This window comes from Macaca thibetana, chromosome 15, assembly GCF_024542745.1.
Source record: "Macaca thibetana thibetana isolate TM-01 chromosome 15, ASM2454274v1, whole genome shotgun sequence".
In the NCBI taxonomy this organism is placed as follows: Eukaryota; Metazoa; Chordata; class Mammalia; order Primates; family Cercopithecidae; genus Macaca; species Macaca thibetana.
This window is the reverse complement of record NC_065592.1, coordinates 630,701-645,417: the sequence shown is the minus strand read 5'-3', so window position 1 is coordinate 645,417 and position 14,717 is coordinate 630,701. Positions and strand designations below refer to the sequence as shown.

The window sequence follows — 14,717 nt, the reverse complement described above, 5'->3', positions numbered from 1 at the left end:
ATCCGGAGGCCTGTCCTGGGCAGGTGGGGAGCTGGAAGTCCCCGGGAGAAGTGGAGGCAGCCGGGGCCACAGGAGAGCCCTGGGCCGGTCCAGCTCTGTCACCTCCACCTGCAGTGTGGCCTTGGGCAGTGATTTCCCTCCTCGGGCCATAGTTCCCTCATCTTGCAATGGGGGCTCATCCCACCCACCCCCGGTTCTCCTGGGGATGTAATGGGCACTGAAGATGAGAAGCCCTGAAAATGCAGAAGCAGACCCTGGGTGGGGAGCGTGGGATGGGAGGCAGAGGCAGGGACAGGGGCAGGGGTGGCTCCTGGCCTCGCCGATCGCGGTGTCTGGCTGGCCATCAGCCCTCTGGTCTGTGTCCTGGCTGCTGTGATCTCATCCCTCAGCCTCTGATGTCCCTGGGGTGCTGGGGTCGGGGAGGGTCTCTCCTGGGGGTAAGTGGAGTCCGTGGTGTCTCCAGGGAGGCGTGTGGGGAATGTGTGTGTGACTGTGGTGATGGCTGCGCAGTATGAGTGCTGTTCGGTGCTGCTGACTTGTGCGGTTTGAAAATGGTTAAGAAGTTACATTTTGTGGGGTGGGGTAGGGGGGTGGGGCGGGATCCACATGGCCCTGGGGCTGCCCTTGCTGTTTTTAGAGTTAGGGCAGGATCTTAGGCCCTGTGAATTCCCCGGGGCCAGATGTCCACGCCTCTGAAAATCCAGCTTCTGGGGCATCCCTGGAGTGGCAGGTGGGTGGGCTTGGAGCAGCTGTGTTCAGTCTTGTTTCCCATCCAAGGGGGTCTGGGGGCCTCACTGCCCCTTCCCCCACCCCCATCCTGGGGTAGTTTTATGCTTCAAGGCAATTAGTTTCCATGGCGAGTCAGGAGGTCCGTGGGTGTGAACAGGCCCTTCCTGCTGAGTGGGCTGCGGATGGCCCCTGCCCCACCCTGCCCCAAAGGAAGTGCGACTTCTGCGTGGGGCCTGCTGCCTGGGCCCTCCTCTGAGTTGGGCTGAGCCCCAGGGAACCCCTCTGGGAACCACCAAGGCGGAGGGAGAACAGGAGGGCGGGGGCTGGGGAGGGGGGCTTGGCACCTGCCTTGTCTGGCTTCCCTCCCCTGTGTGATTGGGAAAGTCCTGCCTGAAGGGCAGCCTCAGCCCCTGGGCCTCCCGGGCATCTTGGAAGAGTGGAGTACACCTTTTCCTGCCCACCTGCCCCAGGCCGGGTCGCTGCGCGCCGTGAGCCCGGCAGAGCCCTGGAGTACGGATATGAACACAGGCTTTTGCGCTGGCAGAATTCGCCTGCTCTGCTGGTCACAGAGCTCTGGCCCTCGGTGTGCAGCCACGGGGGTTCTGGACGTGGGTGTTGCCAGCAGAAGAGGAAGGTCTCGGCGGGGTAAATAATGTGTGCAGGTGCCCTGTGGAGCGGGGCCGAGTGGGCTCAGTGCTGTCTCTGGGCCTGTCTTGTTTTCTTGTCTCCAGTAGGAGATTGGGGATTTGCATCCCCCAGACACAGGAGCAAGCACGCGGGCCTCACCGACTCCGACACGGGGCCTGAGCTCAGGTGTGTGGTGGCCTCAAGTCTGGGGCTTCTCCATGTCTGGGACGAGGTTAGAGATGGACCCTGGCCAGAGCTCAGACTGGTGTCTGACAGACGTGGGTTTGAGTCCTTGGAGCTGGGCAACCTTCAGCAGGTTACGTAGCCTTTCTGAATTATAATGGACCTCCCTGTGGCAGGGTTAGGCACGGGGCAGGCTCTGAGACTCCTCCTTCAGGATGGAGGCTTTGTGACCGCTGCTCAGATGCCTCTAGGCTGAGGCCAGCATCAGACAAGGCCCAGCCCTCATGTGCTGATCTCGCGGAGTTTCTTGCACGTGACGGAGGCTTCCCACCTGCAGGAAGCTTTGGGGTTGCCTGGGACCCTAGGCCCCACATGGGTGCTCCTTCCTGTCTTTCCCTTCCCGCCTGCGTCAGCCCCTTCACCCCTGGTTTCTGAGCTGCATTCCAGCCTCCCAGGGTGTCTCTGGGCCCGGCTGGGCCTTCCCGCCCCCCCACCTGTCAGTACGGAGATGGGACCAGATCAGTCTCCTCCACGTGCTTCTCTCTCTGGGATTTGTAACAAGTTTAAACTTGGTTGTCTAGCACAGTCCCCTTAATCGTGGCTGTGTAGGTAGCTGAGAACTTTGGTTCTCAGGAACACCTGAGTTTGGTTGTCACCAAATGGGCCTGTGGTTCCTTCCAGCCCAAGGGTAAGTGGGTGAGTGCTTTGTGAAGGCTTTGTGCCGGCACCGTGGTGGGTTTGCGAGGTCAGGGACATGGCATGGAGCGTGTGCCCACCTCCACCTTGGGGCAGCTGAGCATCACCAGGTGAGGCCAGATGCAGAGTCCAGTCGTTTCAGAGCTGTTAGATGGAAATTCGAGGCGGGGGCCCCGCAGAACACCATGCCTTGGGAGGGGTCCACCCTGGGGTCACATCTCACCTGCAGCCTGAGCACGTTGCTTGTGTAAAATCTGAATGACAACTGCACGCTCCTGGCAGTGCACAATTATTAATAAATACGGCACTTGCGGAGTCCACAGCGGCAGGCCGTCGGGAAGTACTGGCCGCCGCTGTGCCCTTGGAGCAAGACTTGTTTTGGAATGAGAGGGCTCTGAGAAACACAAGTCGCTGGGTCGTGTTTGCTCATCGATGGGGCAGGGATGCCTGAGCACACCAACCTTGAACTTGTGGGGAAGAAGCAGAGGCAGACAGTGTGGCTGGGCAGGGCAGGAGCTCCCACTGCAGCTGGACGTGGACCAAGTAGACAGCCGCGGGGGCTGCATGCGTGCCCCTCGCTGGGCCGCCCTTGGTTGAGTAGGCTCAGAGGTTCACAAGAATCAATTGCAGGACACTGTGGAGCAGATGAAGTCACTGGTTCAGAGACGATTCGTGCATTTTGATGAATATTGGCTGTGCTTTCCAGTCTGCTGGAGAGAACCCTCCGGAAGGGCCCAACTTACCTAGGCTCTGTCTGTCACTGTGGCTGGCTCAGATGGGGTCGTCCGCCTGGAAGTGGAGCCTGTGGAATTATCTTTGGAGTCTTTGGAATGATCTAGGCTGCGCCTGTCACTGTGGCTGGCTCAGGTGGGGTCATCAGGCTAGAAGTGGGGCTGAGGGTGTGAGTTGTGGACAGTGCTGCGCCCCTCTGGCTGAGTGGGAGGGGATGCTGGTGTGCACCTGCGGTCCGTGATAGCGCTGCCTGCCCAGTGGTCCTTCCTTCCCTGGGTGTGTGGTTCTGCTCCATACCAGCATTCTCATGGAGCCATCAAGCTTATCCGTGTGTTTTGAGTGAATAAAGCTAATTAAAAGTCTTTGGAGTTAAAACATGTTTAAAGCCAGAGGGTTTTTTGTTTGTTTGTTTTTTTGTTTTTGAGACAGAGTCTCACTCTGTCGCCCAGGCTGGAGTGCAGTGGCCGGATCTCGGCTCACTGCAAGCTCTGCCTCCTGGGTTTACGCCATTCTCCTGCCTCAGCCTCCCGAGTAGCTGGGACTACAGGCGCCCACCACCTCGCCCGGCTAGTTTTTTGTATTTTTTTTAGTAGAGACGGGGTTTCACCATGTTAGCTAGGATGGTCTTGATCTCCTGACCTTGTGATCAGCCTGTCTCGGCCTCCCAAAGTGCTGGGATTACAGGCTTGAGCCACCGCACCCGGCCTTTTGCAAACTTCTTATTGAAGCATCTTACGCATATAGAAAAAGGCAGCTGTGCTACGCGGACAGCTTGGTGATGTTCCATAAAGTAACAACCCAGGAACCAGCCTGGGTGGAGAGGCTGGCCTGGGTGGGCCAGCATCTGTTGAGTGCTTACGGGGTTCCCACCACGCCCCCCAGGCTGGCACCCGCCTCCCTCATCAATGGACAAAGTGTGGTGGGAGTTGAGAAGGGCAGCCGGCCCACTGCAGTGTGCACCCAAGTGCCTAAGGAAGCACTGCTTTGATGAGCGCCCTTTGAGTTGTACTTTGGAGAAGACTGGGGTCCAGCTGGGAGGCAGGGCAAGGGCATCCCGGTGGAGGGAGCAGCGCTGGCACCAGCATAGGAACGAGAGGCAGGGCGAGTGGTGGTGGTGGGTAATTAATGATCACGTGTTCATTTGGTGTGCTCCCGTGTTGCTTATCTAGGCGGCTTCATTGCATGTGTGTGCGTGGGGTTTGGTTACCATTTATTCTGGATTCCCTCTCTTTGCTCATGAGTTGCTAGAATCAATTTTTTTTGTTGTAGTTGTTGAGACAGTCTCGCTCTCTTGTCAGGCTGGAATGCAGTGGCGCAATCTCGGCTCACTGCAGCCTCTGCTTCACTGCAATCTCCGCCTCCTGGGTTCAGGCGATTCCCCTGCCTCAGCCTCCCAAGTAGCTGGGACTACAGGTGCGCGCCGCCATGCCCGGCTGATTTTTTGTATTTTAGTAGAGACGGGGTTTCACCATGTTGGTCAGGATGGTCTTGATCTCCTGACCTCATGATCTGCCCACCTCAGCTTCCCAAAGTGCTGGGATTACAGGTGTGAGCCACCACACCTGGCCTACTGGAATCAATTTAAGCAAAGTTGCTAGTCACCTGTGGACCTCAAGTGAGAGTTTTGGGGTATACTAGAGCCTCACAGTGGCACTGGATCCTGGGGAGGCTTCTCATCTGCTGCTTTGGATAGTGAGCTCCCTGTCACAGGAGGCGTGCAGGAAGCTGCTGGTGGCATTGCACGGGTGACCGGAAGCCTCCCCAGGTCCAGTGCCTGGGGGCTTGCTCCGGCCGAGCCGAAACCTGCCTGCTGCTGGGCCTCCTGCCTGCCGTGGCTGGGGATGACTTGGGAGTCTGCAGGGTGAGTGGTTGTTCTATCCCCTCATTGTTTCAACACGTTCCGATGAATTTTGAAGTGCCTGAGCTTCTGCAGCAGGTCAGCAGCTGACTCGGCTCTGTTCCTCTCCCCGGTCCCGACTGCCCCCTGTGGCCCCACATTCACCTGGCACACCCCGACGGGGAGGCTGTCTCAGCGGATGGGTCTCCGCGCCTTCGCTCCTCTGTGGGTCCACCATTTGTGCAGAGAATCGTTGTCAATTACCAGGGCTCTTCGCATGATTAGGGGAACGTAAAATGAGCAAATGATGAAGGGCTCATCTGCTCCAGGAGTGGTGTGTGGGGAAATCCGAGCCTTTTGCAGGCTCAGGGACTTGACTTTCCATGCCAATTAGGAGGGAAGGATCCAGAGAGAGCAGCGGGGGGTGGGGGCACAGGGATGGAGCCTGGGGAGGTTGTTCCCTGGGAAAGCGGGCCATTAGGGGGCCAAGCCTGGTATGGGGTGGGTGTGGGGCTCACATCCCGAACCCGGGGTGCCAGGGCCCTCTGGGGAAGGTGGAACCGCTGTCCCTGCAGTCACAGCACACCATCCCTGACTTCTTGGCATGGCAGAGTCCCTCTTGTCCTCCTGGGCCTCTCAGCTGTCACCCCCCACTCCCCAGGGGTCCTGTCTCAGTGGCTGGCTGCCTCTGCCGCAGGGGTTCAGGGGCCCCGGGAGTCACCTTAGGGCATCTGTATCCCTAAGCCTCTCTGCTTTGAAGGGCTGAGCACTGCATTTGCGACATCTGTCCTTGTTCTGGCGTCCACGATCTGCCATATCAAAGTATCACAGGCCTGGTGCCGCAAAACAAGGGGGATTTATTCTGCCCTCTCCTGGAGGCCAGAATTCCAACCTCAGGGTGTTGTCGGCAGGGCCATGCTCCTTCCAGAGGTCCCGGGGGCAGCATCTGACTTCACATGGCCTCCCCTTTCTCCCCATGTCTTTTCTCTTCTTTCAAGGGCCCTGTCACAGTGGATTGAGGGCCCCCCTTACTCCAGGGTGACCTCATCTTCACTCATTACATCCGCAGTGATCGTATTTCCAAAGAAGTTGGCATTCTGAGGTTCCGGGAAGGACATGAACCATAGGGGATGCTATCCAGCCCCGTACAGATGTCGGTTGGCTGTGACGGCAGCAGGTTCAGGCCAGGCACAGCGGGGCCGCCCCTTTGGGGCTGTGAAGGCTGAGCAGACAGGGTCTGTGCCCGTGGGGGCCTGCGTGCTTCACCTCCTTCATTGCAGGGTTCAGTCTGGACCCAGCGTGTTCTTTGCCTTGCTTTCTGTTTATTGACAGTCTGCTTCCTGCCCTGAAATCTCCAAGAGCTCTGCAGGGCATGGCTGGGCCTATCTGTCCACTGTGTCCCGTACAGCCTGGGGCCAGCCACACAGCTGTCTGGGACGGCTGCCTCTTGCCTCTCTTGTTTTTGGCACCGTATCTTTTGGGGGAGGAGCCCTCTGGAGAGCCAGTGGAGACTAGGTTGAAACCTTGATGCCCTCCTTTGTAGCCCCGCACACCCCCTGGGCACCTGCCAAGCAGGAGGTGTCATGCTGGGATCCTGTGCCAGGCGCCCTGGCAGGTTCTCAGCACATACTTGCGGCGTGTCTGATCTGCGCCCTCCCCGGTATTGCCGTGATGCCAGCTGGGGTCACTGAACTCTTCCGCCCCCACATGCTTCCAGAGTAGTATGAAGGACGGAATTGGTTTTGATAGGACATTAAATAATTAATTTCTGTCTGGGCTGAAAATACAGAATATTAAATTATACATTTGGTATCAGACACATGAGAGAGCCTCTCAGAGCTCCCGACCACTTGTAGGCCACCCTCGAGGACGTCTGGGACCTCGGCGGTTTCCAGTGGCTGGCTTGCTAGGCCCAGCCTGGATCTCAGCCCTTTCTCTGCACCTTCCCCCTTCCTCATATTCCCGGCTGTGGGCTGGGGAGGCTGCAGGATGCTGTTCAGGGGCCCGGGGCCTTGTCCGTTTTCCTTGTGTCCACCTGCTGCCTCTGCTGGAGGCTGGAGCTGCCTAGGAATCCGTCAGAGCTCGGCTTGGAGCCTCCTTTGCAGCCTTCGTGCAGGGCCTCCCCTCCCGTCACCCAGGCCCTGTGATGGGATGCAGGAGATCTGGGCAGCTCCTCCTTCTCAGTCCTGTTCACAAGCCCCGTCTCATGGGGAGGAAACTTGCGGGGCAACCCCAGACACATTCCAGAGGGCCTTGTCCCACGTCTGCGCTCTGCTCTCTGCGGATAGCATCGTGCCTGAGGGGAGGCCACATCTCTCTGTGTCTAGAGCCCATGGCTCCAAGGAAGCTTTTCTGGGGACAAGTCCTCTGGGCTGTGGGGTGGGAAGCCCAGCAGCCTGAGCGATAGTCCTAGCTCCGCCACCCCAGACCCTGTGCCTGCAGGGCCTGTCTCCCTGCCCAGCCACTCTGGGACATGGGTGAGCCGTGGCTCCCAGCCCTGGGCTGCTGGCCCCTCGCTGGGACCTGCCCCTGTGGAGAGTGGGGTGTTGCTGCCCCTGGGAGCACCTGACAGTGGCGGGGTGTGCTGTAGGCACCGAAGGCGACACCTAGGCTTGTGCCCAGGGATCCTCGTGCGCCTCACCTGCCTCCATCCTGAGCCACGGCCAGTGTCCTGGAGGGCCGACCGCAGAAGCTGACCTGCTGCCCACCTGACCCGCCAAAGGGGCAGCCCCCACTTTACCTAGATATTTGAGAGCAGTTTGAGACTCAGCAAAATTGAGGAGCTAGTGCAGAAGAAGATTGTATTCCACACCCGGGTCCCCATCCACACCTTACAGTAGTTAGTGCTTTGGTTCCAATGAATGAATCAGTGTGGACCAGTTGTCGCTAACTGAAGTGACTCTGGCTTCCTCAGTTTCCCCCTTATGTCCTCGGTCCCAAGACTCATCAGGGACCGCACATCACATTCACCTGGCCATCTCTTGGTCTCCTGGGCGGTGGCATTGGCACTGCCCTCCCGCACCCACCCCTTCTTTATATACAAGATTTCTGCTGGAGAAGCTGTCCCTTCGCTTTGTATAAAAGGCATCTTTTATAAAACCATTGGTCAGATCCAGCCTTATCTGACCTGGGAGTTCCCCATGGCTGCCCGTAAGGCCATTGTCCTTCCATGCCCTCCTTTATCATCTCATGAGTCCCTGAGCCTGGCTGACAGGTCCCTCACCGCCTGCCTGGTTCAGTGGCTCCCTCTCAGCTCAGCTGCTTCCTGCCCACTCTCCCTCCCTATGCTGCCTGCTGGCTTCTTTCTCCAGTGGGGCACACAGAGCTTCTTGGGGACACACCTTGTACCCTGGTGTCCGGGGCTGCTCGTGAGTGCCAGGTGGGCAAGGGGCTGGTGGAAGGATGCCTGGCCCTTTTTCCTGCAGACAGCGCAGATGGGTCTAGGTGGGTCCTTCCTTGGCCTGTCTTCCCCACCCAGCGTCTCTTTTTTCTCCTCCACTTCCAGATGGCCTTGTTCTTATCTGTGTCCTCACCCTCGTGGTCTTAGATAATCTATTCTGGGAAACGTGCATTTTTGAATCCTACCCTTAGACAGGAAAAGAAAAATCCACAAAGTGGCTGTTTTGGGAAGTCCCTTGATGGGCCAGGATTAAGCAGTCATCAAGGTAAAACCGCTTGGAAGCAAATCTGGACGCCGGAGCTTCGTCTGCGGCCGGTTTCCATCTGTTTCCATAAACACAAAGCATAGGGGAGGAAAAATCACTTTAGACCTTTTTCCTACAGGGGCTCGTATTGCACAGATCGGACTTGCAGCTCGCGAGGCGACAGGGATTCTCGGATCGGTTCTGCTTTGGAAAGGAGAGCAGGTTCTCGGTTCATCTGAGCCAGCAATGCTGTTTGTCCTGGTGTGTGCGGCTTGTTGCTTAGATTTGCATTTGGCAGAGGACTCAGATGTGCACTTGGTTGCCCTGTGGGTCTGTAATGTCAGGTACTCAAGGCCGTGGCAGTGCCCTGGGGCCACCTACTGATCGATGCGTTCTTACAGGAGGCTTGCCCGCGTATATGGTGAGCCTCTGACACACACTTGTCCATCACCCAGCTAACCCCTGCTCATTCGCAGGCCTCAGGGTGACAGCACCTCCTCCAGGGGGCCCTCTCTGATTCCTGGGCAGCTCCTGCCCCTTGCTCTGCTTGGTTAGGGGCCCTGCTGGACTCCGTGCTTCCCAGCTGCTCTGTTCTTTACCCTGCGGCGTTGATCACACCCTCCTGGTTCCTTGGAGCTCCAGAGGTCACCCTAGCACAGTGCTTGGGACGCAGCAGCTGCTCAAAGTGGGTTGCACACCTGAGTGAGGAAGCAAGAGCCCCTAAGGGTCCTCGTTACAGAGGAGGGCCTGGGACGCAGAGAGCTCCGGCGCTGCTGCGAGTCTGCAGCGGAGACAGGGTCCAGAGCCAGGTTCAGCAGCACAAGCCTGGCCCGGTCCCCTCTGGAAGGCTGTGTCACAGGACGCCTGGGATGGGGGCAGATGATGCCTGGGGAATGGGGGAACCCTGAGTAGACACCTCCTTGCTCCTGCCCCGCCATGCTCCTCCTCCATGGAGTCAAAGGCTGGATTTGTGGATCTCTCGAATGGGGCAACCTGCCCCTGGGGAAAGGGTGTCTGCCCTCATGGAGGAGCCCTGCATATGTGCAAGGAAGGCCAGGCTGCCTGGGCCGAAGGTGCTTCCACACCCAGTGCTCAGCCACTGTCCCTGGCCTCTGCCCCCACTGCCCACAGCTCTGCACACCCATTGGAAACCTGCTAGCTGGATGGGGACCCCCTGGTGTGGGTGGCGGGGAGGTGGCCGCTGCTTGGGGGATCCCCCTGCGGTGGTGACTTCCTGGGAATCCTCCTCCTGAGACGGGCGGCAGGTGAGGTCAGCAGGGATGGCCTCTCTAAGGTTGAGCTCTGTCCTGTGACAGACGTGCACAGAGGACTTGGCAGTGGCGGAGGTGGGGGCTTGCATCTGCAGGAGGGGTAGCAGTGATGATGGTGACGGCAGCCGAGCAGCCGTGGGCGGTGTGTTGTCTCCCAAGAGTCTGCCTCGCTTACCATGGGCCCCCTGGCTGGCGATGGATGGGGAGCTGCATCGGCCAGACTCTGAACAATCTTTTTTTTTTTCTTTTTTGAGACGGAGTCTTGCTCAGTTGCCTAGGCTGGAGTACAGTGTCGCGATCTCGGCTCACTGCCAGCTCTGCCTCCCGGGTTCACACCATTCTCCTGCCTCAGCGTCCCGAGTAGCTGGGACTACAGGCGCCGACCACTACACCCCGCTAATTTTTTTTTTTGTATTTTTAGTAGAGACGGGGTTTCACCATGTTAGCCAGGATGGTCTCGATCTCCTGACCTCGTGATCCGCCCGTCTCAGCCTCCCAAAGTGCTGGGATTACAGGCGTGAGCCACCGCGCCCGGCCGACTCTGAACAATCTTAGTGCTCAGTTTGGTCAGATCCTTTCAGAAGCACCCACCCAGCCTCGATCGTGCTTGGATAGCAGTTGGCTCTGTAGTGCGTGTGGTTTGCCCGAGGCCTTCCTTGTGTGGCTCCTATGGCCGTGGTGGTGCCAGCAACCTGTCCCTGGCCCCTGAGCCTCCTCTGGCTGCCACATGTCAGCGGAGGTGCCCACCCTGTGGTACACCTGGAGCATCCGTGAGACGTAGGCCGGTGGAGAGTGCTGAGCTCAGCCCTAAGCTAAGAGACTGGTCAAAGAGGCCTTTGTCTGCTGAGCCTAAGGGCCTGGGTGGGCCCCACACCCTCCTTTGCCATCAGACAGCCTAGGGAAGAAATACTGGGGGGTGCTGGGGGGCCAAGTGCTTTCCCAGGCCCTCCCAGGCACTCCTGCGGGAGTTCAGAGCAGGAGCAGGTGTGGAGTTGACGTCGCAGAGGAGATTCACGCACCTCTGTGTCCCGTGTTACGCTTGCACTTAATAACCGTGTTACTAAGTCATCGTTTCAGAGATAAGGGTAGATATTGGAAAGTTATTGCCGTAGTCTTGAGATACAGTTGTTGATCCCCTTCCCATTAAAATGGCCATTAATTAAGGAGGCCGGTGAAGCCACTGGAAACTCATCAACCCCTCCAGGTGATGGCTGCTGTCACCTGTCCCCATTAGCAGACTGGGAACGTGCAGTGGATGACCAGGCAATGAGAGAGGCGTTCTGGGGCGAGGCTCAGTCGGGAGGCTGAGGCCGTTCCTTCTGGGTGCTTTCCCTTTAAGAGCACAAGGCACTGCTTTCTCCTATGCAGCATCAGACCATCAAGCTGATGTGTGCAGGTGACCACTCTGACCCTCAGTTTCATCATCTGACAAGGGGCATAGTAACACTGACTTCACTGGGTGGCTGAGGATTCATGGAGGCAGTGGGGTAACTTCTGAGCCCAGAGCCGAATGCGTCACCCAGAACACGAGCGTTGGCTGTTCCAAGAAGGTTCCTGGCAGTGTGAGGCCCCCACCCTGCTTGTGGGCAGTGGCTGATTTTAGGCTTGTCCGCCTGGCCTGTGGATAGCTGTGTTTGGGGTGTGGGTCCCAGCTTTGTGGGCTGTGTCGTGGCATCGTTGTGCAGAGTGTGGAGGGTGCCAGTTACCTGCTGGGAAGAAAAGCTGCTGGCAACCGTTTGAGGGCAGAGGGAGCCTCTCCTCGTACAGCCAGGGCATCCCGGGGCCAGAGGAAGGTGGCAGAAGGGGGTCTAGCAGGCCGGGCAGGGGTTCTGTGGGAAGCAGAAACGGGGTGGCGGTGGCTCAGATAACCACATACCTCTCAGCCTCCCCTTTCCCCAGGTGGGTGGGGAGGGAGACTCGGGGCAGGCAGCAACTTGCTCAAGGCCGCACCAAGGGTTGAAGCTCAGCCTGGCCCAGACGCCAGCCCTGGCATCTCCTGCCCCTCCCTCCATAGCTGGCCACTGTGCATCCAGACCCAGGGGGCCAGCCTCCCCCATTGTCCCCCTTCTTCAGGCCAGCTCTTTCTGTGTCTCCTGGCAGAAAGGACAGAGGTGGTTTCTCTCTTCCCTGCGTCATCCCTGCACCCAGGCGGCTTTGATCAGCCTCTTAAACAGTTCTGGCTGTGTCCTCTCTGGCTGTGGCCATCCCTGTGGCCTCCTGCCCGGGCCCTCCCGCCATCGTCTTGCATCTGGCCTGGTCAGAAGACTCCTTGGGGCTGCCCCCCTCCCACAGTTCTGCCCTCCCTCCACCCGGTCTCCTCTTTGCAGCTGGAACCATCTCTCAAACACCAGCCTGACCCTGTACTCCCACTGCCCTAGGTGAGGCCAGCTCCTTGCCCCTGTATCCGACAGGCCTCTGCTCTCCGGTCCCCTGTGTGTGCCACAGCCGCTGTCCGGGCCTGTGTGTGGGCCCTCCCCCTGCATGTTCTCCTTGCTTTGGCTGACTGGCTGCTCTCCCTCAGTCCCAGCGGGCCTGCCTTCCTTAGGGGAACTGTCTTTGCTCCACACCCACCCTGTCCCTTGTCGCCCTAGCACTCTTGTCTGCACAGCACCTCTGCTGGCTGCGGTCAGTGGTGCTGGGTGTGGGGTAGGAGTGGGAGCAGGGCGTGCCTGAATAGGGCCATCCCAGGGGAGACGTGTGCTCCTTTCCAATATTGTATTAGTCAGGGTTCTCCAGAGCAGCAGAGCCAATAGCATATGGATAGATAGGAAGATTTAATACCAGGGACTGGCTCATACGATCCGGAGGGCTGAGAAGTCCTGAAATCAGCTGCTGTGAAGCTGCAGGTCAGGAAGGCTGGTGGTGTAGCTCCAGTCCTGATCCGAAGGCCCGAGACCCGAGGGCCCCGTTGGCCTGAGTCCCAGTCTGAGCCCAAAGGCCTGAGAACCAGGAGCACTGATGTCTGAGGGCAGGAGGTGATGGCTGTATCCGTTGGGCAGTGAGTGAATGTGCCCTTCCTCTGCCATTTTGCCCTGTTTGGGCCCCGGCAGTCGGGTGAGGCCCGAGGGTTCGGGAGGCGTCTGCTATACTTGGCTACTGAGTCAGGTGCTGGTCTCTTCTAGAATCACTGCCCAGCCACTCTGGAGATAATATCCTACCTGCCCTCTGGGCACCCCTTAGCCCGGGCAAGATGGCGCCATGGCATTCGCCATCATAAACGTCAATTCATTTTATAGCCTCTTGTACTAGAGGGGACTAGAGCTGGGACCTCGTGTGTCTTCCTGTGATGTTTCGCTCCTGGCGCAGGGTGGTTGGGAGCTGAGCTTTTGAAGGGACTGGCAGGGTCAGCCCGGCCGTGCCCTGCAGTGCCGGGCAGTCTGTGCCTTGAAGGGGATTGCCTGTTTCTGTGCTACTTTATCATAGGCCTGGGCCTCCTCCAGGCGACCCTCACTTCGAGCTGCCCAGACGAGGACTCTGGGTTGCCCAGAGCCTGCCTTATGTCTGTGGGGCCCCCTCTGCCTGCTCAGGGCCTGCTCTCTGCGTGATGAGTTCCTTAGTGGGCAGAAGGGCGGCCCATTCTGATCAGCTATGGATAGAACCCAGGGCTGTGGCGCTGGGCTGTGTGGTGGGGGCAGTTGGCTCTGCGAAGCCAGGCCAGGCAGTGGCTGGGGCCTGGGTCTGGCCTTGGCACAGTGGGTTCAGCACTCGGCTCTGGCCCTGTGAACCCGGGTTCCTAACCCACCCTGAGTGACCTCCTGAGCCCTGGCTTGCACACACGTGACCCCGGCACCGTGAGAGTTCAGAGCTTGCTGGCTGTGAAAGAAATGCAGGTGATCCCGTGAAGCGCTCAGCCTGGGGATCTGCAGCGGGAGGGCCTGTGATTCTGTTTTTATGGTGACTGTCCTCATTCCCACCCTGGTTCTTTCTGGGCCTGCTCTGCCCGGACTGGCTACGGGGCCTTAGACGAGAAGCATCCATTTCTAGACCCGTCTTCTCTGTGTGTAAGCTGAGGATTCTGGATGCCTGTTTCCCTCAAGGCCTCTTGCAGCTGGGACGTGGTGCAGAGTGGTTGACTCCCTGAGGCCTCCACACCCCACTCCCTGCCTGGACAGCTCTTCTGCAGGGTGGGCTGGGGAGGAAGATGGATCCTGGGGTCCCACATGGGAATCCGCCTGTGTAGACGCCTGTGTTCCAGCCCCTCGGTTCACTGTCTCCACCTCTGGGAAGAGGGAAGGGTCCAAGGAAGAAGCAGTGTGGGAGGCTCTTGGAGGGGGCGAGACATCCGTGTAGAGAGGGGGGTGGGGTGGGGGAGACCAGAACCCCTCCCTCCTGCCCTTGCGGTGCTGCTCCTGTAACCCCGCGTTGGCCTCAGGTCTGGGTGGGTACCTTGAGCTTCCTGTGGAATTCTTGTACCTTGGAGGCAGTAACTCACGCGCTGGGCAGCAGATCTGTGTCATGGTCTCTGGTCTTGCCTCCGATTAAAGAGGGACTGATGCGGCTTGTCTGTAGCCCGGGTCTGGGATGCCTTCCACACTGGAACCCACCTTTATCCCCCCTTTTTCCTGGTGGACAGGGGAGGGAGGCGCCGTCTCTGCCTGGCTCCTGCAGCCACAGCAGCGCTGAGTGATGTCCAGGAGGGGCCAGGGAGTTTCTCTGGGAATGAGTGAGCAGCATTCGCAGACAGTGAGTGGCCCGGCCTACCCAGCCAGTCGTGCCGGGACAGGTTCACTGGCCTCGCAGGCTGCAGGGCCCCACTCAGAAACCTTGCTTTCATGCCTGGAGGCTGTGGTTTGTCCCTCAGCTTCAAATCCAGGATGGATAGCCGGCCCTCCGGGGCAGGGTGGCGTGGAGAGCTGGGCTCTGCTGCCAGAGGCACCAGCCGTCTGCCCCAGCCCGGGTGACTCCTCCTCAGAAACGGGAGAGCCACAGAACCGTCTCGTGGGGGTTTCGAGGGAATAAAATGAAATAAACCTGGGAAAGATCTGGCAGGCAGGAGGG

At 58.9% G+C, this 14,717-nt stretch overlaps 1 protein-coding gene across 4 annotated transcripts in view; it reads left to right on the top strand.

The window, feature by feature from the left end:
- Positions 1–14,717, top strand: part of VAV2 (vav guanine nucleotide exchange factor 2) — a 232,748-nt gene that overhangs the window by 104,322 nt on the left and 113,709 nt on the right. The gene's annotated exons all lie outside the window — the stretch shown is intronic.